The sequence below is a fragment of the Myxocyprinus asiaticus genome, chromosome 25, assembly GCF_019703515.2.
Source record: "Myxocyprinus asiaticus isolate MX2 ecotype Aquarium Trade chromosome 25, UBuf_Myxa_2, whole genome shotgun sequence".
NCBI lineage: Eukaryota > Metazoa > Chordata > Actinopteri > Cypriniformes > Catostomidae > Myxocyprinus > Myxocyprinus asiaticus.
The window spans coordinates 35,556,284-35,577,520 of record NC_059368.1 but is presented as its reverse complement, the minus strand read 5'-3'; positions in this window follow the sequence as shown (position 1 = coordinate 35,577,520).

The following is a 21,237-nucleotide window of genomic DNA, read 5'->3' as shown; positions in this document are numbered from 1 at the left end:
ATATTAATCACCGCCCCATTGCCTAAAATACAGAGTCTGGGGCAAAATGAAATTTGAGTGCCCAATACGTCGAACATAAAACTCTGAATCCTCAACCAAAATTCTTGGATCTGAACACAACACCAAAAAACATGGGTTGTGTCCTCATCTTCTGATTGGCATCGCCAGCAGGTGGGTGTGTCTTTCAGAACAAGCCTATACAATCTAGAGGGGGTCCAATAGAATGTAAAATCTTAAATCGCATAAGATGCACCCTTGCATCTCTAGATGTAGACTTTATGTTTTTTAGAATCCTAGCCCACACTCCCTCCTCCGATACCAAGTTGAAATCTTTCTACCATAATCTCTTGAGAGAAGTTGAAGCTCCATCCCCCAGACTCTGAATTAGCAGGGAGTAATACACTGACAATACACAGTAATACACAGCAGTAATCACCACTCCCAGAGTATCTGCTGCTTTAGGGGGGTGTATAATACTCCCAAAAATAGCACAGAGCAGGTGGCACAGCTGTAAATACCTAAAGAACTGAGATCTGGGAATCCCAAAATGTTGAACCATATTTTCAAAGGATCTCAACACTCCACTCTCATATAGGTCACCAAGCATATTAACCTCCCTCTCAGTCCACTCTGTCCAGCAGAAAGGGGACTTATTAATACAGAGTTTTGGGTTGAGACATATGCTCGAAGCTACATTTAAATAAATGTCAGAATTAAACACTCTGGACACTTTTGTCCATACTGAGTGCAAATGTGAGATAACGGGGTGTAACTTAATTTCTCCGATTAGTTTGATAGCAAGAATTTGCAATGGTGAAATAGGGGCAAGAACTTCCAGTTCAATACAAAACCAGGGAGGAGCTTTCTCAGGTGGAAGTGACCAATGAGCCAAATGTCTGAGACCGAATGCATAATAATAAAACAAAATCTTGGGTAGGCCTAGCCCACCTTTGTCAATCGGCCTATGCAATTTACTGAAATATAATCTGGGACGTTTACCATTCCAAATGAAGGACTTCGCTATGCTATCAAATTGCTTGAAATAAGAGAGGGGGACATCTATAGGGAGATATTGTAGCAGGTAGTTGAATTTTGGGATACAGTTAATTTTAATAACATTAACCTTCCCAATCATAGATAAATCACACATGCTCGAAAACCATTTTATTAAAGGGTCAAATTAACTCTAACTTAATCACACAAATTTGCTGGGAATAAAATACCCAAATACTTAATGCCCTGTTTGGGCCACTGGAAGGTGCCCAGCTGAAAAGTTGTTACCAGGCAGTACGCTGTCAGAGCCAAAGCTTCGGATTTAGACCAATTAACTCTGTATCCTGAGAATTTAGAAAAGGAATTAATAATTCTGTGGAGGCAAGGCATAGATCTAGTGGGGTCAGAGACGAATAATAAAATATCATCTGCATAAAGCAAAAGCTTATGCGCCACACCTCCCGCCATCACCCCTGGAAAATCATCCTCCTTTCTTATCGCTGCTAATGGTTCCAGGGCAAGACAGAACAATAATGGGGAAAGAGGGCAACCCTGCCGGGTGCCCCTATCCAGAGTAAAATAATCTGAAATTAATCAATTTGTTTGTTCCGCCGCTACCAGGAATAGAACTTCCTAAACTGATGGTCCCACAAAGTTTCTAATATCTTCATCAGTAGACGAAGACGTGGAATTATAGAGATCAATATAGAATTCTTTAAAAGCATTATTAATATCCATGGCCATGGTAAATATTTAACCACCAGCAGATTTCACTGAGGGAATGGTAGAAAAAGACTCTCCGTTTTATATATCTAGCTGGAAGTTTTCCTTCTTTGTCCCTCAAAGTATGACTGTCTTGCCCTGAATAGCCAAAACTCCACCTTCTGTGACAAAATAGTATTATATCTGTATTTCAATCGGGTCAGTTCTCTGAGACCATGATACAACATTCGGCGCTTCAGCTCTGCCTCGGCACTTTTAATATTCCCTTCCAATTTCATGAGTTCTTGTGCTTTGCATACTGTATGATCAAGCCCCTAAGAACTGCCTTAAGTGCCTTCCAAGCCACGCCCACAGAGAATACTGTGGACCAGTCGGTCTCCATATAGACACTGATTTCAGTCTTTAGCATTTGTTGGAATTCAGGATTTTGCAAAAGGGATACATTAAAATGCCAGCTATATGATTTCTTTTTCTCCGTATGTGGCAACACCTCTAGACACACCAGGGCATGATCTGAGACTAAAATGTTTCCAATTGAGCAATCAACAACAGAGGAAATGAGGGACTTAGGTATATATAAAAAAAATCTATTCTAGAGTAAATCTTATGGACTGATGAAAAAAATGTATAGTCCCTACCAGATGGTTTCAAAAGTCTCCAAATATCTGTATGACCAAGTTTTTACACATCCTGTGAAGCGTCACTGTTGCTCTAGGGGGCTTGCACACTTTTGCTTCACTATGATCAAGGACTGAGTATTATATCATGAGGGGTGCCAGCGGCTTGCAACATCCCTTCAAGATCTATAAAAAAGCCCTGATCATCAACATTAGGTGCATAAATATTAGCCAAAATAAGACTTTGCCCCTGAATTTCAGCTAAAACAATAATGACTTTTCCTAATTTATCTTTACTCTGTTTGAGACATTTGAATAGTAGATGTTTACTTATCAGTGTAATGACTCCCCTGCTCTTACTTGAGACAGCACTATAAAAAAATGCCCACCCCATATCTTTCCAAATTTTTCCGCTTCCTGCGGAGAAAGGTGCGTTTCTTGAAGAAACACTATATCATATTTCTTACACTTAAGAAGAGAAATAACCTTCCTTCTTTTTATGGGGTGCCCCAACCCATTCACATTCCACATGGAGAGAGACAATCTGCTCATATTAACATTTGACATTTTGACATATATAAAAAAATAGATTGTGTGTCAAAAACAAGATTATAAAGACCACATTCCAACATTGGTGCAACCATTAAAACGTCATTGTTACTGGTGTAACCTCCGTTCCCTGATGGAGGGAACGAGACATTGGTGTCGATGTAGTGACACTAGGGGTCACTCTTGGGAGCCCGAGACACCTCTGGTCTTTGATAAAAGGCCAATGAAAATTGGCAAGTGGTATTTGCATGCCACTCACCCGGACATACGGGTATAAAAGGAGCTGGTATGCAACCACTCATTCAGGTTTTACGCTGAGGAGCCGATATAAGGTCCGGCCATTTCAGCGGGTAGTTCAGCTTTGTGGCAGGAGGGACCAAAGTCTCGTTCCCTCCATCAGGGAACGGAGGTTACACCAGTAACCATGACGTTCCCTATCTGTCACTCACTCGAATTTGGTGTCGATGTAGCGACACTAGGGGTCCCTATACAAAACGCCACAAGGCTGAACTGTGTTACGTGAACTGGCGGTGTGGTGGGCAGACTTGCTGTGTGCCTCATAGCCAGCACACCAGGTCGACACGTAACCTACCCCGACACAGTTATGAGTGTCGAAAGGCCCTTTCTGGGGACAAGTCGACTACCCAAAGATAGAGACAGGTCTTAACTCAGTCGTGGCCTCTTTTCCCCTTCTCTTTTTCCACTCCCTAAAAAAGAAGGGGGATTATCCGACTGGGCTGCCAGGGGGGTGTCCCTCCCAAGGGGAAGACACCGCGGAGACCACACCTCGCCCAAGTTGGGGGGGATATTTAAGTGGAAAAATACATCACATGGTCTTTCCAACCATGTGGAGAGCCTTCAAGGTAGATCCTGCCCAATGGGGAAGGAGTTACTACAAACATGGAGACTGGGGCAGAGGGGCTCTGCCCAAGGAAGACGCAGTTTGCCAGCAGGGAAACGAACTAGCGGAGGATATAGATCGCATGGGGTTTAGCCTTACAGGGAACCACCACATGCGGAGCACCTACCCCAGAACAGGGCTCTTAGTCAGCACGAGTACTGGGCCAGCAGTGAGTCTCTCCGAAAACTCGACTGCCAAAGGGCTCAGAGGAAGTCAACCAGGGAAAACATTTTTGTGAACACTACTGGGAATTAATGGCACACGTCTTCAGCTCAAAAGGAGGTGGAAGGCGCTATGTGCAAGCGATACACCCGGCCGGCTATCCTGGACTTATCCGCTTGTATTGCGTGCCACTACCTGGGATGAAACCGGTTCCACCCGGAGGTTGTAGAACCTTGCAAAGGTGTTGGGTGTTGCCCAGCCCGCTGCTCTGCAAATGTCTGTTAGAGAGACACCTCTGGCCAGGGCCCAAGAAGCCGCTACACCACGGGTAGAATGGGCTCATAGCCCTACCGGGGTTACATGTTCTGGGCGAGATATGCCATAGTTATGGCATCAATGAGCCAGTGGGCGATCCTCTGCTTGGAGACAGCGCTTCCTTTCTGCTGTGCACCAAAGCAGACAAAGAGCTGCTCAGAGATTCTAAAGCTCTGCGTGCGATCCAAATAGATGCGTAAAACGTGCACCGGACATAGCGAAAACAGGGCTGGGTCTGCCTCCTCCTGGGGCAGCGCTTGCAGGTTCACCACCTAGTCCCTAAAGGGGTGGTGGGAACCTTGGGCACATAACCAGGGCGGGGCGTGGCTTTGAGCGGCGCCGCGAGCCCAGGAACCAATCACCGAGCCGCGAGGGTTCAGGGAAGAGCAGTGAAATCCACTCTAACCGACGCTTGCGGCTGCCCGGGAAAGCATGTGAGAGTAACCTGGACCGAACTCCAGGCACGTTTCGCTGACAGAGAACGCTTACAGGTCACCTACCCTCTTGATGGAAGTGAGCGCAGTCAGGAGGGCAGTCTTCAAGGAGACTGCCTTAAGCTCGGCTGACTGCAAAGGCTCAAAGGAGACTCTCTGTAGACCCTGAAGAACTACAGAGGTCCGATGAGGGAACGAGGCATGGCCTGGAGGGATTCAGCCTCCTGGTGCCTCTTAGGACCTGCTGATCAGGTCGTGCTTCCCTAAGGACTTACCGTCGACTGCGTCGTGGGGTGCTGCTATGGCAGCAACGTACACCTTCAAGGTGGAAGGGGACAGCCTCCCTTCCAACCTCTCTTGCAGGAAGGAAAGCACTGATCCGACTGCGCATCTCTAGGGGTCTTCCCAACGGGAAGAACACCGTTTAGCGAACAGACGCCACTTAAAAGCATACAGGCGCCTCGTAGAGGGAACCCTAGCCTGAGTGATCGTGTCTACCAATCGCAGGTGATTCCAGAGGTCTGGGCACGGGTGCCAGATCGTGCCCCTTCCCTGAGAAAGAAGGTCCTTCCTCAGGGGAATTTGCCAGGGGGGAGCTGTCGCGAGGAGCGTGAGGTCCGAGCACCACATCTGGGCGGGCCAGTAGGGTGCTACCAGGACGACCTGCTCCTCGTCCTCCCTGACCTTGCACAGGGTCTGTGCAAGCAGGCTCACTGGGGGAAACGCATATTTGCGAATGCCAGGGGGCCAGCTGTGTGCCAGTGCGTCTATGCCAAGGGGAGCCTCGGTCAGGGTGTACCAGAGCGGGCAGTGGGGAGGATTCTTGGGAGGCGAACAGGTGCACCTGTGCCTGTCGAATCAACTCCAAACCAGCTGGACCACCTGAAGGTGGAGTCTCCACTCTCCCCTGAGGGTAACCTGTTGTGACAGCGCGTCCGCTGTAGTGTTGAGGTTGCCCGGGATGTGAGTGGCTTGCAGCGACTTGAGGTGCTGCTGACTCCAGAGGAGGAGACGGCGGGCGAGTTGTGACATACAACGAGAGCGCAAACCACCTTGGCAGTTGACATATGCTACCATTGTCGTGTTGTCTGTCTGAACTAACACGTGCTTGCCCTGGATCAACGGCCGAAACCTCCGCAGGGCGAGCAGAATTGCCAACAACTCGAGGCAGTTGATGTGCCAATGCAGTCGTGGACCCGTCCAGAGGCTGGCGGCTGCGTGCCCGTTGTCTGTCATGACCACAACGCGCCTGGGGACCAGTTCTAGAGGAACACCTGCCCGTAGGAACGAGAGGTCGGTCCAAGGGCTGAAAAGATGGTGACAGACCAACGTAATGGCCACGCGGTGTGTCCCGTGGTGCCATGGCCATCTCGGGACTCGAGTCTGGAGCCAGTGCTGAAGTGGCCTCATATGCATCAACCCGAGCGGGGTGGCCACCGCCGAGGATGCCATATGCCCCAGGAGCCTCTGAAAAAGTTTCAGTGGAACCGCTGTCCCCTGTTTGAACGCCTTCAAACAGGCCAGCACCGACTGGGCGCGCTCGTTCGTAAGGCGTGCCGTCAAGGAGACTGAGTCCAACTCCAAACCGAGAAAAGAGATGCTCTGAACTTGGAGGAGATTGCTCTTTTCCCAGTTGACCCGAAGCCCTAGTCGGCTGAGGTGTGACAGCACCAGGTCCCTGTGTGCGCACAACACGTCTCGAGTGTGAGCTAGGATTAGCCAGTCGTCGAGATAGTTGAGAACGCGAATGCCCACCTCCCTTAACGGGGCAAGGGCAGCCTCTGCGACCTTCGTAAAAGACACGAGGGGACAGGGACAGGCCGAAAGGGAGGACTTGTACTGATACGCCTGACCCTCGAACGCGAACTGCAGAAAGGGTCTGTGTCGAAGAAGGATCGAGGCGTGGAAGTACGCATCGTTCAGGTCTACCGCCACGAACCAATCTTGATGCCGGACGCTCGCCAGAATGCATTTTTGCATCAGCATCTTGAACGGGAGTCTGTGTAAAGCCTAGTTCAGAACTCACAGGTCCTAGATTGGCCTCAACCCACCGCCTGGGCTCCACGCCGGGGCCGGGCCGAAGGGGCGGGCTGCGGTGGAGCCGGTGCAGTCACCGCAGGGGGACGCCCTTGGCGATGAGTAGAGCTGCGGTGGAGCCGGTGCAGTCACCGCAGGGGGACGCCCTTGGCGACGAGATCTTGAGCCGCGCCAGGGCAGGATATGCCAGCTAGCATCCATCTACTGCTCTACCATCGAAAACTGCTGGGCAAAGTCCTCGACGGTGTCGCCGAATAGGCCCGCCTGGGAAATGGGGGCAGCAAGGAATCGTGTCTTGTCGGCCTCACCCATCTCGACCAGGTTGAGCCAAAGGTGGCGCTCCTGGACCACTAGTGTGGCCATTGTCTGCCGAGAGACCGCGCCGTGCCCTCCGTCGCTCGGAGAGCGAGGTCGGTCGCCGAGCGCAGTTCCTGCATCAATCCCGGGGCGGAACTACCCTCGTGCAGTTCCTTTAGCGCCTTGGCGGACTTGCAGGAGAGCCATGGCGTGCAGGGCAGAGGCGGCTTGTCCAGCGGCACCGTAGGCCTTGGCCATCAGAGACAACATGAACCTACAGGCCTTGGACGGGGGCTTTGGGCACCCATGCCAGGTGGCGGCGCTCCGCGGGCATAGGTGCACCGCGAGCGCCTTTATCCACCGGGGGATTGCCGAATAGCCCTTAGCCGCCCACCCATCGAGGGTAGTGAGGGCGGGGAAGCTGAAAAGATCGGGACCGGGCAGTAAAAAGTGCCTCCTGCGACCTTGTCAGCTCTTCATGCACTTCCGGGAAGAAAGGAAAAGGGGCGGGGTGTGGCTTTGAGCGGCACCGCGAGCCCAGGAACCAATCACCGAGCCGCGAGGGTTCAGGGAAGAGCAGTGAAATCCACTCTAACCGACGCTCGCGGCTGCCCGGGAAAGCATGTCGTCATCTCCGCGTCAGCCTGTGACTGGGCAATTGACCCCGAAGGGAGGAGCCCAGCTGAGGCTTCCTACTGGATGAGCCTGTTCTCCGATGCTGCGCTTGAGAGCTCATCACTTTCACGGGCTCCGAATAAGAGGTCGAACTCGCCGTGAGACGAGCCGGCGGACTCACCCGGAAGCCCGATCGGGGCAAACGAGCGTGCTGGGGAATGGGAGGTCCGCAGGGGGATACCCGGTGGAGGCGGTCCCATTGGGGTCCCCAAATCGCCCCCAGTGCTAGCCGCGCTGGCCTCATACCCGTGGGTAAAAGGACCGAGGCGGGAGCCTCTGGGGTGTTTCGCTTTCTTACGAAGGCGAGCCGCGACCGCAACGTTGCCATGGACATATTCTCGCAATGAGAACATGACCATCCACGAATGCTGTCTCCGCATGAGCAGTGCCCAGACACGAAAGACAGTGATCGTCAGTGATTGGACTTTGCCATCGGATTGCTCAAGTCCAATGTTTCTATACAAATTTTGTGAGACAGAATTACACAGATAAAAAAAGATAACCTATAAAACAAACTCCAGCCAATAGGCGGAACAAACTCAAAGAGCATGTAGATTCATCCACAAAACTGTCCTGAAGGTGTGCCACTCTGCAAAATAAACTCCAGCCGCAAGGCGGAACCAGCACCAAAAAAACGCTCAGTTTCCTCAAACAGTCAAATGAATGATCAGTGAGCCAGTCCATTCGGCTGCAACGTATCACAAAATGACTTACTCACTCCATTGACTTCATGAAGGACATCGCTTGCTGTGGGCATGTGAATGTTTTACAGCCATCCTTAGTATCTATTCTTAATTTGGCCATGAATATCAGTGCAAAAGCAACCTTCCATTGATGTAAAAGTTTCTTGTATTCCTTGAATCGACCACGTTTCTCTCTTGTCAAATTCTCAAAGTCTGGGAAAAAGAAAATGCTGTGGTTTTTCCAAGAAAGTCTTCCTTTACTCCTCACCTCACGTAACACAAGATCTTTATCGGATGATCTCAGAAATTAGGCCAGAATTGATGGGGCCTGTCTCCCTCCACAGATCTCTGCGCCAGAACCCTGTGAGCTCGCTCGATTTCCAGCTTATGGCCTGTTATGTCGAGCAGATTCGGAAGGAGCCCATCCAGGAATTTCATCATATCCCGACCCTCTTCAGCCTCAGGAATTAAAACAATACAGATGTTATTCTGCCAGCTACGGTACATGTCCACCAACTTCTCCCAGACATGCTCCAAATCCACCTTGGTTGCTAGTGGATTAGCAGATAATTCCCTCTCTGATGACTCCAGATAATCGATCCATTTCTAGACATCCCCCACTCGGAGAACTTCGCCTCCATGGCAGTGATCGATCGACGTATCACAGCCAGATCCTCCAAGTCAGCAATGACCTTCATCAGCATTGCCGACATGCCCAGTAACTCTCGCCGCATTTCTCCGACCAAATCAACTCCCTGGCTCGTGGCCCTTTGGGGGGTATCAGCTTGAGCACGTAAGTGTCTTTTAATGTCTCCAGAGCCCGAGGATTTTGAATTCTTTGACATATTGTCCTCCTAGAACAGTTATGAAACAGAGTGTATCAAATCTCACCAGTTTATATCATTAACAGTGTTAAAACTAGCAAAGTGCGCAGAGCTCGCCGTTCACACGTCCGTTTTTCACATGGCGTCACGTGACTCCGCCACCCCAAATTCTTAACTGTTATTAGATGTGAGTCAGAGGCAGGCCTTTGATAAAACCTGGTTGAACCTTATTGGTTTAAATTGGAGTGGGAAGCAGTGTCAAGTGTATCTGTGTTTTCAGTGAAATTACATATAACATGTTACATGTTAACTAATATTCAGAACTTCTGAGTATTTTATAACATTGCTGTAGTTCACTTTTTTCTCATTCTTTTGCCAGTAGCAGAAATGCACAAGAAATCCACATCACTTTTCATTGTCCTTTTAGCAGATACTTTAAACAGTCTGTTTAAAAGTATGTTTAAAAGCCACTATAAGTAAGTTACTACAAGGTAGTTCCCAGTGAAATGTGTTATCATCTGAGGTTGTTTATGACGTACAGATTTCATAGAACAGTAATGTACATATTCATTTGTTTAGCGTGTAAACATGAAACTACGAAACTTGTTATTGAAATTGTTATATTTCACATTTCTGCCACAGTTTGTTTTGAGGAATAACCCAAACGCAGAGGGAGTACATTGATTAGAGTCTTTTTTTAACACACAGAGCAGATATGGCAATGAAAAGATAAATAAATCCATGGCACAGGTTGCAGTAGGCTATGATGTCGTGGGTAACAGACGAGGAGATGGTGAGACACAGCTTGGAACACCCAGGTGATGAATGCCAATGTTATAATGAAGGCAGTGACAGGGTAAGTAATCAATAGGTAAGTAACCAATCAGTGAAGTGACAGTCCAGTAATATAATCCACAGGGCAGAGAGGAGCGATGAATCCTGACAGATAATCCACACTGGAACAGATAACTGGGAGAGAACAAAACAAAGACACAAGACTGACTGGATGGCAAGACTGCATAGACAAAACTCACAAAACAATCTGCCGATAGACACGACCCACAAGGGAGAATATATACACAGCAGTAATGAGCAACAGGTGGAGGTGATTGTCTCGTGAGCGGCACAAACGAGCGTCTCCTAGAAAATGAAAATTCCGCTGCCAATGAGACAAGGGGAAACACACCGATACACAGAAAGTGTTTAATAAAGTATATTTTATCCCCATCATTACTGAAAACTTGTTTTATGTTTTTAGTTTAGGGTGTTATTGTGTGCAGTGCATAGACATACTATTGTTGTATTATGGTTTACTTGCATTATCAACTGAGGCTGTACAATATAATATAAAATTAATAAAGTCTTCCACTGAACTCATATCACCCATATCACAAGTTTCACCTCTTTAATTGATAAGTGTAGTACAATACAAACATTAATAGTAAATAAAAATCTTAAATAATCATATTTAAAATATTCTGGTAACTGGTGGTGGTTGAGGAGAATCCCCTGTTGTCTATGTAAAATTGCTTTGAGTGTAGTGTAAAATTCTTTCATTCAAAATACAAGTGTTGTTTATATCTTCATCAACACAAGTCATATTTTGGTTTTAAATGTTTAATTGAATAACATAATATCAACATGAAAATAGCATGTTATGACTGGCTGCGAATATCTCAAAGTCATGATCACAGGCGATGTCCAGGTAAACTCAAATCATGAGATCCATCTGCCAGAAGAGCAGCTGTCATGAATCCCGCCTTTGTTGTTCCTCCTGCTCACCACCAGAGGGCCCCATCACCTGGGGTTTGACTTTAACTCTCTGGACTCTATTTCCCATAATCCCCGTACCTGTCAATGATTACCTGTTCACCTATTTCCATTTCACTCAGCTATTTAAGTCTCACTCTCACTCGCTGTCATGACGAAGTATTGTTTTGCCCAGGCCGGGTCGGACTCACAGCACACCAGTAGAGGGGATTGCCAGACTACGGAGACTACACGTGGGAGGTATATGTGAGGCTAGTACTTGAAACACTTGCTTCGGGGGAGCCTCCTCTCTCAATCCCGATCCCGGATTCTAAGTCTTCTACGTCTGAAGCCTTCCCACGCCTGAGTCTGCTCCATGCTATATCACAGCCATGCTTCAGCCTGCTCCATGCCATGTCACAGCCAAGCCTGAGTCTGCTCCATGCCATGTCACAGCCAAACCTCAGCCTGTTCCATGCCATGTCACAGCAATGCCTCATCACTCAGCTCTCCTGACCCTGTTTCAACTCAGGGGCTGTCAACCAGGCCTCCTGATCCAGTCCCTACCCTGAGGTGGCCTCTTGGGTCTCCTGGCAAACCACCTGATCTGCTCTGGTCCTCTGGGTCTCCTGGTCATCCACCTGATCTGCTCTGGTCTTCTGGGTCTCCTGGCCATCTGCCGGATCTGCTCTGGTCCCCTTGGACTCATGGCCGTCCACCTGATCCGCTCTGGTCTTCTGGGTCTCCTGGTAGTCCACCTGATCTGCTCTGGTCTTCTGGTCTCCCGACCGTCTGCCTGATCTACTCTGGTCTCCTGGGACTCCTGGCTGTCTGCCTGACCTGCTCTGGTATCCCTGGTCTCATGGTCATCCACCTGACCTGCTCTGGTATCCCTGGTCTCATGGCCATCTGCCTGGTCTGCTCTGGCTCCCTTGGTTCCCTGGTCATCTGCCTGATCTGCCCTGGGTTCTTTGGACCCCGGCGTCGCCTGCCTCCTCGCTTCAGGAGCCACTCGCGGGGGGGGTTGGGGGGGGCTCTGGTCCTCACAGGATATAACCTGTGATTGTCTGCCGCCTGCCCCGATCTCGCCTGTTTATTGAATACTCCTCTGGACTGCCTTTGATATTACTGCTGCTGGTGATTTACCCCTGCCTGTCTAAATTACTACGTTTATTGTTATTAAAAGCTGCACTTGGATCTCAACTCTGACTCATCATTACAGCAGTACTGAATCACAACTCACGTAAAATGTTTCTCCACAAGTTGCTTGTAATATTCACAGTGGTAGTGGTAGTAGTGGTAAAAATAATAATGATTAATAGTGGTAATAATAATAATAATATTAGTAAGTAAGCATATATCATAAGCAAATGTAAAATAATGCAATGGTATGTTAAAAAGTAATTGTTCTATATTTATTTTGTTAAATTTTTTTAGGAATCAATTTGATTAGACACTATTTAATGATGAATTTAAATTGAGTTTTAAAACATGGAATTATAAAAAATAAAATAAAATGGAAAACACATGATTTGGGAATATATAAAACATATTTCACTAGTGCCCTACTTAAAAACACTTAAAGGGATAGTTCACCCAAAAATGAAAATTCTCTGAATATTTACTCACCCTCATGATATCCCAGGTGTGTATGACTTTCTTTCTTCACCAGAACATATTTGAAGAAAAACAGAAAAATATCTCAATTCAGTGGATCCTTAAAATGCAAGTGAATGGAGATTTCTCTTTTGAAGCTTCAAAAATCACAGTCAGCATAAACTTCATTGATACGACTCCAGCGTTTAATTTAATGTCTTCTAAAGCGACATGATCACTTTTGGTTCGAAAAAGATACATATTTAAGTACTTTTTAACTGTAATCCAACGCTTCACAAGAGAGTGGATCCCAAGCGGTCTCTCGTGTGATGTATTCACGTTGCCATGTATACAGATATAATCTCACATTCTCCACTCGGTTGAGACAGCCAGGATGAGCACACAAATGCATCATTGTGAGTAAAGAAACAGATCAATACAGATCTAAACCAACCAAGATACTTTACAGTATTCCTCCTTCTCACTTGTAAACAGTGCTGCTCTTCCGGCTGTGACTCACATACCTCAGTTCTTGCGTGTTTCAAATGCCAATGCGATTACGTCACACACACTTACCTCTCCTGACCAGGAGCATGATTTAGTGTTTAAAAAAGTGCTTAAATATTTACATTTATCGCACCAAAAGTGATCGCATTGCTTTAGAAGATATTCATTTAATTTACTTTTTGGAGCTTCAAAGGATAAATCTCCATTCACTTGCATTTTATGGACCCACTGAGCTAAGATATTTTCTATTTTTCTTCAAATGGAGTTAATTAACAGAGGTTCGGGAGGAGCATGTTAATTTTAATCTGACAAATCACAGCCAACGAGCAGGAGTATATAAGCCGCTGCTTACCTGCTTCCTGTCACAACTCTCCTGACATGAGAGTCTTTTCGGCATTTGGCCCTGGCCATTTTCCACGAACAGACCCAGGCAGACGGATCATCGGATGCAACTTCCCTGCAAAGCATTCGGCTCCACCAGAACAGCTCTTCCATCCAAACAGTCTCGTTATTCAACAGAAGCTGCCATAGCAGCTCTTTGTTTTTAGCATTATTGACGGCTACCACGTTAAGTGTTTTATATATATATATTTACCCTGTCATTCTATCTATGCTCCATTCGACGAAGCAGTTTTATAGCGTGAAGTTGCTGCTGCAAACTGGCTGCTCTTGCACTTTAAAAATGTGAAACAGCTCTCTACGACTGCTCATATGCTCTCTTATGTAAACTTTCCACCCGGAAAGCAGTGCCAGCTGCCTCTGCGAACGGGCGCCATTCCGGCTTCATGCCATTAGAATTCCATTTTTTGAAAATGAGAGAAACAAAGATTAACTATTCAATCCAACCACCATTTCAACCCACAGCATTTTGAATCAGGATCTGCCACACAGGTGATGCCATCAGCCTCATTACTATTGCTATGCGATGCATTTCCTATGCAAGACGTATATTGTACTACAGGCGACAGTTATACTCCTAAGGAGCGAATGGCCTCAAGTCAATCCTTCAGTGATGATTGCAAGTCCATGCATATCTGCATGCAGTACAGAGCCAAAGCTCTTATTTCTCAGATCATTCTATGCCGTTTTTCACATTGTTTAATAAGATGTACTGTATTTCCCAGCACATATATCCTGCATTTCTGTATGCAGAGCAGAGCTGCAACTCAATGCATTCCTAGATAATTCACACCTATTGCTATGCGATGCATTTCCTATGCAAGATGTATATTGTACTACAGGTGACAGCTATACTCCTAAGGAGCGAATGGCCTCAAGTCAATCCTTCAATGATGATTGCAAGTCCATGCATATCTGCATGCAGTACAGAGCCAAAGCTCTTATTTCTCAGATCATTCTATGCTGTTTTTCACATTGTTTAATAAGATGTACTGTATTTCCCAGCACATATATCCTGCATTTCTGTATGCAGAGCAGAGCTGCAACTCAGTGCATTCCTAGATAATTCACACCTATTGCTATGCGATGCATTTCCTATGCAAGATGTATATTGTACTACAGGTGACAGTTATACTCCTAAGGAGCGAATGGCCTAAAGTGAATCCTTCAATGATGAAGTCCATGCTTATCTGTATGCAATACAGAGCCAAAGCTTTTATTTCTCAGATCATTTTATGCTGTTTTTGTTTATGAATATGTACTGTATTCCCTAGCACATTTTTTCTAAAGTTTCACTTTAATATGATTATTTTGTCTTTTCTACAGCAATGCCTGAAATTGTGCTTTCCGCAGGGGTCTCAACAATATTACTTCCAGCAGGTTTCTGCGAGAGCTCATTTAAATTCCTGTCACTGGATTGTACGCAGGTTTACCTCTCACTTTCTCTATCTAGGTGTCTTTCCAAGACTTCACCATTACCTACCGAGGAGCCAAAGATGGCAACCATTTTAGTTAAGAAAGCACAACTGTGGTGCTTCTGCCTTCGGCTCAAAACATCCCTAAGCAGCACAAATGTGTTGTCCATGTGCCATAACTGCGACATCTTTTGGGTTATGCATCAAACTCCCACGACACCACAAAGCAGCGCAAACGTGCTGTACAGGTGCCACAACTGCGGTGTCCTTCAGACCATGTGACAAACTCCCACCACACCACAAAGCAGCGCAAACGTGCTGTACAGGTGCTGCAACTGCGGTGTCCTTCGGACCAAGAGACAAACTCCCACCACACCGCAAAGCAGCGCAAATGTGTTTTCCAGGTGCCGCAACTGCGGTGTCCTTCGGACCATGCGACAAACTCCCACCACACCGCAAAGCAGCACAAACGTGTTTTCCAGGTGCTGCAACTGCGGAAACTTTCAGGCCGTGCCACTAAATTTCCCACAACACCACAATCATGTTTCCTGTTTCCTCTTATGTTTCCTCTAATTAAATCTCTATGGGCATAGCTCATAAATATATACCCATCACAAACCGCAATTCGGCAAGGTTCTTTACTCTGCGCCACCCACCATTCGAATGCAGTGTGGGCTCTTGTGTTCGGATGCATTGTGAGCCTATGCAATTTGGCCACAGATTCTCCTGTTTGAATCGCAGTGCGGGCCCTCCTGTTTGAACGCTTTGCAGGCTTTCCCACTGAATTGCAGTGTGGGCTCTTCCGTTCGAATGCAGTATGAGCCTCAGCGCATTGGTCACAGTCTCTCCCTTTCGAATCGCAGTGTGGGCCCTCCCGTTCGACAGCAATGCAGGCTCTCCCGTTCGAATCACAGGGTGGGCTCTCCCATTCGAATGCAGTATGAGATTTCATGTCATTCATTTCGTGGGCTCTCCCATCCGAAACGCAGTATGAGCTCTCCTGTTCGAGTGCAGTGGTGGTGCAGTAATGTAGTGCCCCGCCATGACAAACGTAATAAAGTTGTATTCTTAACTACATTTTATGCTTCCCTCAAAGCTGCATATGAACGTAATTGACACGTTTTCCATAACTAAACTTTTGCTTCCCTTACAGACGTATATAAATGTTATACATTTTTGTATTCCTAACTAACCATTTGCTCCCCTGCAGGTAAGTACAAACTAACCTTTGCTTCCCTTACAGGTGTTAATAAAACTAATGAAGTTTTTTGTGCCCTACTCGATACCACAGCAACAGTGCCCCACCCATACCAAATATGTGTACACGGTTGTTAATATTTTCTCCACAGGTGCTTTCAATGTCTAAGTTCCATACTTTCATAGAAGTGCATCTACAGCAATGGAAACACAGCAGCGCTCCTACAGGAGCTCCTTCACTATGCCCCTAAATACTCAATCCACTGCCGCAGCAGTGGTTTAAACTCAGCTCCCGTAGGAGCCCCCCCGTCCCTTTTTACTATTCCATTTCCTCTACTCCACTGCCACAGCACAGCCTTAACTCTGCTTCCACGGGAGGCCCACCTTACTCTACTGCCGCAGCAGTGGTTTAAACTCCGCTCCTGCAGGAGCACCCCCCACTTTTAATATTCCATCTCCTCTACTCCACAGCCACAGCACCACCTTAACTCTGCTCCTGCAGGAGGCCCACTTTACTCTACTGCCACAGCAGTAGTTTAAACTCTGCTCCTGCAGGAGACCCACTTACTCTACAGCTGCAGCAGCGTTTTACCATGCTTCCGCCGAGGCCTTTTTGTCTTCACTTCTCAGCAACTGCAGCTAGCATTACAGGAGATAGTGGTCACCACCTCCTCTTCTCAAAGCACCATATTTCCTTATCTCCTCTACTGAGTGAGGCTACCTCTGCAAACAAGCCCGGTTCCTCTCGTTCTCATTCTCCCCGTTCAATTGCTTGCTGGGCTCACCCGTTCGAATGCCGCGAGCGCTCTCTCTCTCTATAGAGCAGTCTCCCGTTCGAATCGCAGTGTGAGCCCTCCCTTTCGAACACAGCGCGAGCCAACTCTTGTTCTCATTTTCCCCATTCAATTGCTTGCTGGGCTTACCCGTTTGAATGCCGTGAGCTCTCTCTCTCTCTCTATAGAGCAGTCTCCCATTCGAATCGCAGTGTGAGCCCTCCCTTTCAAACGCAGCATGACCAACTAGTGCTCACTTTCACCGTTCAATTGCTTGCTGGGCTTACCCTTTCAAATGCCGTGAGCTCTCTCGCTCTCAGTAGAACAGTCTCCTGTTCGAATCGCAGTGTGAGCCCTCCCTTTCGAACACAGCGTGACCAACTCTCATGCTAATTTTCCCAGTTCAATTGCTTGATGGGCTTACCCGTTTGAATGCCGTGAGCTTTCTCTCTCTATAGAGCAGTCTCCCGTTTGAATCGCAGTGTGAGCCCTCCCTTTTGAATGCAGCGCGACCAACACTCGTGCTCTTTTTCCCCGTTCGACTGCTTGCTGGGCTTACCCGTTCGAATGCCGTGAGCTTTCTCTCTCTTAGAACAGTCTCCCATTTGAATCACAGTGTGAGCCCTCCCTTTCGAACGCAGCACGAGCCAACTCTCATTTTCACCTTACCTGTTCGCATACCGTGAGCCCATTCACTTCTACGACGAGTGGTGGTCTCTCGTTCGAATCGCAGCGCAGCCCTCTCGACCAGCCATTGTACAAGAACGCACCTTCAAACAAACATGTAAAGCACTCCCTCTATACAGATTTTGGGGGGAAGAACAATTCAGAAGCATCCGCCAAGCCAATTTACCAAATAGAATTGTTGTTGGATTGCTGTCCTAAATAATTCCTGCCATAGTCATGGTACTGTTCTTTCATCTTAACACCTTTTTGGGGGTAATCAGGACTCGAGTCGAGTCTCAAGCTCCGAGCCCTCCAGTATACGGACAGCAAGCAAAATACGTTTACTGCTTCAACACAAGATTACATTAACATACAAACTACTGAAATGTGTTCTGGTGAAGAAAGAAAGTCATAGACACCTGGGATATCATGAGGGTGAGTAAATAATGAGAGAATTTTCATTTTTGGGTGAACTATCCCTTTAAGCAATGCATACTTCATTGAGAAACACTTGAAAGACACAAGCATTTGTTTTAATTTATTATTTACAGTGAAATGTAACTTTTTAAATAGGTTAAAGGAGTGTACATTACCATATGAACATATTTTGCTGTGGTATCATAATTGGTATCGAGAACCGTTAACTTTCCCTGGTATCGGTAACAACTACTGAAATTTTTGGTATCGTGACAATAGTACCACATAAAAATGATACTGAAAAAAAGCTAAATTTAAAAAGTACATGCTATTTGGAGTCTTCTGTGTTATGCAGTATAAACATTTAATAACAATTAAATGCCTTTTGAACATATGACTATTGAAATTCCGGAAAATGTACATGTTATTATTATTATTATTATTATTATTATTATTATTATTATTATTATTATCAGGGACGTTGAGTTACGCTTCATGCCACCCTTGAATGAGTCTTTGCCCCACATGGCCCACCCCAGTCAAAAAAGTATGGACACTGCTAAACAGTTTATTGTGTGGCCTCTAATGCATCCCGATTTCAGAAAAGTCAATCTATCTATCAACAGGGTCAGTCGTTCTGTCAACACCAAAACATTTGATGTAGGTTTAGGCTAGTAGTAGTATACAGAGATTATGTATGTAAACTTAAATTTTTTAAAGCTAGAATCATTATAAAGCTAAAATATATATATATATATAATACAATTATAAAGCTCCTGCAATCAAATTGTGTTTTATTTATATTTTAACAATAACAGCAGCATGATCGTATCATCTCTGAGCCCTGCAGTGCATGAGCATTCTTTTGTCTGGACCTCCCCTGTCTCTGTAGTAAGTACATAAGCTTAGTAGAACTTACTCTTCAGGTTCTGACTAGACTCAATGTCTGCTTTAAACTAACCTAATTATCTGCAGACTTCAAAACATGTCCAGCTTTACAGATGTGCTGTAATCAGCACTGATGGGCTTCGGAATGTACTCATAGCTTCTACTAGAAAAGACTCAACAAAGTAATTAAAATGCTTCTGTGTTATATTTAGCCATCATCCTCCCACCTGTTATCAGTAACAGAGGGCAGGGGAAACCAATATTGTCTTGCTGATATTCTGTTTATACTTGTTCCAAAGTTTCTGTCATATTTAATGCTGCATTAGTATATAACATCACGGTTGTTTACGCTTAACCAGAAGTTCTGCCCACATCGCCTACAAGGATTTAGGAAAATTGTGGATTGAGGAGAAGACTGGTTTACAGTGTATTTTGTTGTTGTCAGTACTTTGGACCACTAATAAGCTTTAAGTCTACTATATGTAAAGAGGCATAGCAGTAAAAATAAATTGTATGGTGATTTTAATAAAATGTACTGAGGCACTGAAGTGGTGGTGGAGGTTTGTTCAGATCATTTGTACAGACTGCATCTGGGGTGTATTTGCATGATAAACTCCACAGATGTAGCATGAGAGCAGGCCATCTTTCATTGTGTTGAACTTTTGGCACACTTATTAGCCACACAAGCAGCCTAATTAAAACAAGACATCAATGACTCATCAGTTATATTACAAACAGTGGAGGGAGGAACAATCAATATTGTTCAATGCCAATATTATCAGGCAATGATGAATTAACATTTACTCTTGTAAACATCTAACACCCTCATCTTTGTGAGGCAGATGCTTTTAATTTTTTATTAAAAGTCTAAACTGTGCCAACCAAAAAAAAGTGTGTCTCTGTGTGCTATCTGGTTATCTATGATCAATGCACAGTCAAGAGCACTGACCTGTAAAAAAAAAAAAAACGTGAGTAAAAACAACCAGAGTCTGGTGCGCTATCAATAGATGTCCTAATTAAGGCCAAACTTCTAAAGCAATTTCTCTAATGACCTGGCAAACTACTTGCTTTATAAAATTTACTGATACGATCTGCATGTGGTTGATTAGCTTTGATAAATAGCCTTCAGGCTATTTTTGCTTTTTTAAAGTACAAAGCCCATTGAAGTCTCTGAATATTTAAGTCTACAGAGAAAATGAAAGGAAACCCTACAAATATGCAGTGTTTGTGACTACACTGATTATAATAGTTTGAGTCAGCATTGCTGGTAGGTACGTTCAACAACAGAACTGAATTCTTATCAATGTGATTAGCATGCACTTTATGCATGCATGGTAAGTAGGGGATTGAATGATTCTGTGGCTTAAATATTGAATTTTTCCCTGCTGCTAATGCAGACAGTGGGCAGTGATTGGGGCTAAACACTTCAAAATCCGGGCTTCGTACTCGTATTAATTGTCTAGGCTTCAGAACAAGTTGACATTTCCTACCTTCTGCTGAAGCCAACAGGAACACTGAGTTTCATGGGCAAATGGATCCTGCTCACAACCTTCACCACCACCTCCAGTCCAGGAGAAGATCATGCAGCTACATGACCTCCTCCAACTCGTCCACCTCCCCTCAGATCTTTTATTTTTCCAGAGAATCTGTAGGTTGGGATCTTGCAGCTGGACCCACCTCCAACAGGCACTCACGTAGCCTCACCTCCAGCCCCAGCATAAAGAGCACCAGTAACAGCAGTAGTCCATGTGCCTCTAGCTGGGATACTGGGGAGAAAGGGAGGGGCTCCGGTAGGGGTGTCAATGTGACCTCTGGTCAGGACATGTTGGATCTAGCTGCGTCACAGCATCAGCTGGAGCTAAAAATCGAAGCCAAACAGAAGTTTTCACAGTTCCACAATGAAGAGAGTAGCCAAGTTCTTCGTCCTACCAACCTGTTTGTGTTCTCAAGGCAGACTGAAACCTCTAGGCCTAGCTCTTCCATCTCCAGCAACAGTATTTGCAATTCCAGGAAACTAGACCCTCAACAGCAGCCAGGGGACATGGATTGTCCACAGAGTTCAGGTCGGTTTGCGAGCATCAACTCAGTGGAAGGGATGCACGGAGAACAAGGTGCACCAGAGGCCATAGGAAAGGCCTACCTGGAGACAGACATTGACTGTGTGCGAAGGGAGGATGAAATCAAGGAAGATAAGATTATAAAAGAGCCAGCCTTCATATTTGAGAACAAAGAAAAAAGAGATCTTAAGACTCCTTCAGAATGTCATCCAGACTCCATTCAGAGAATGAGACCCTCCAGCCCAATGTTCTTTCGGGAAGAAACCATCTCGAGAAACCCCTACCGATCAGTTTCCCTTCCAAGGGACATCAACATGGTAGATTTTTCCTGTCTTTTCAGCATTTTAATCATTGCATACTTAT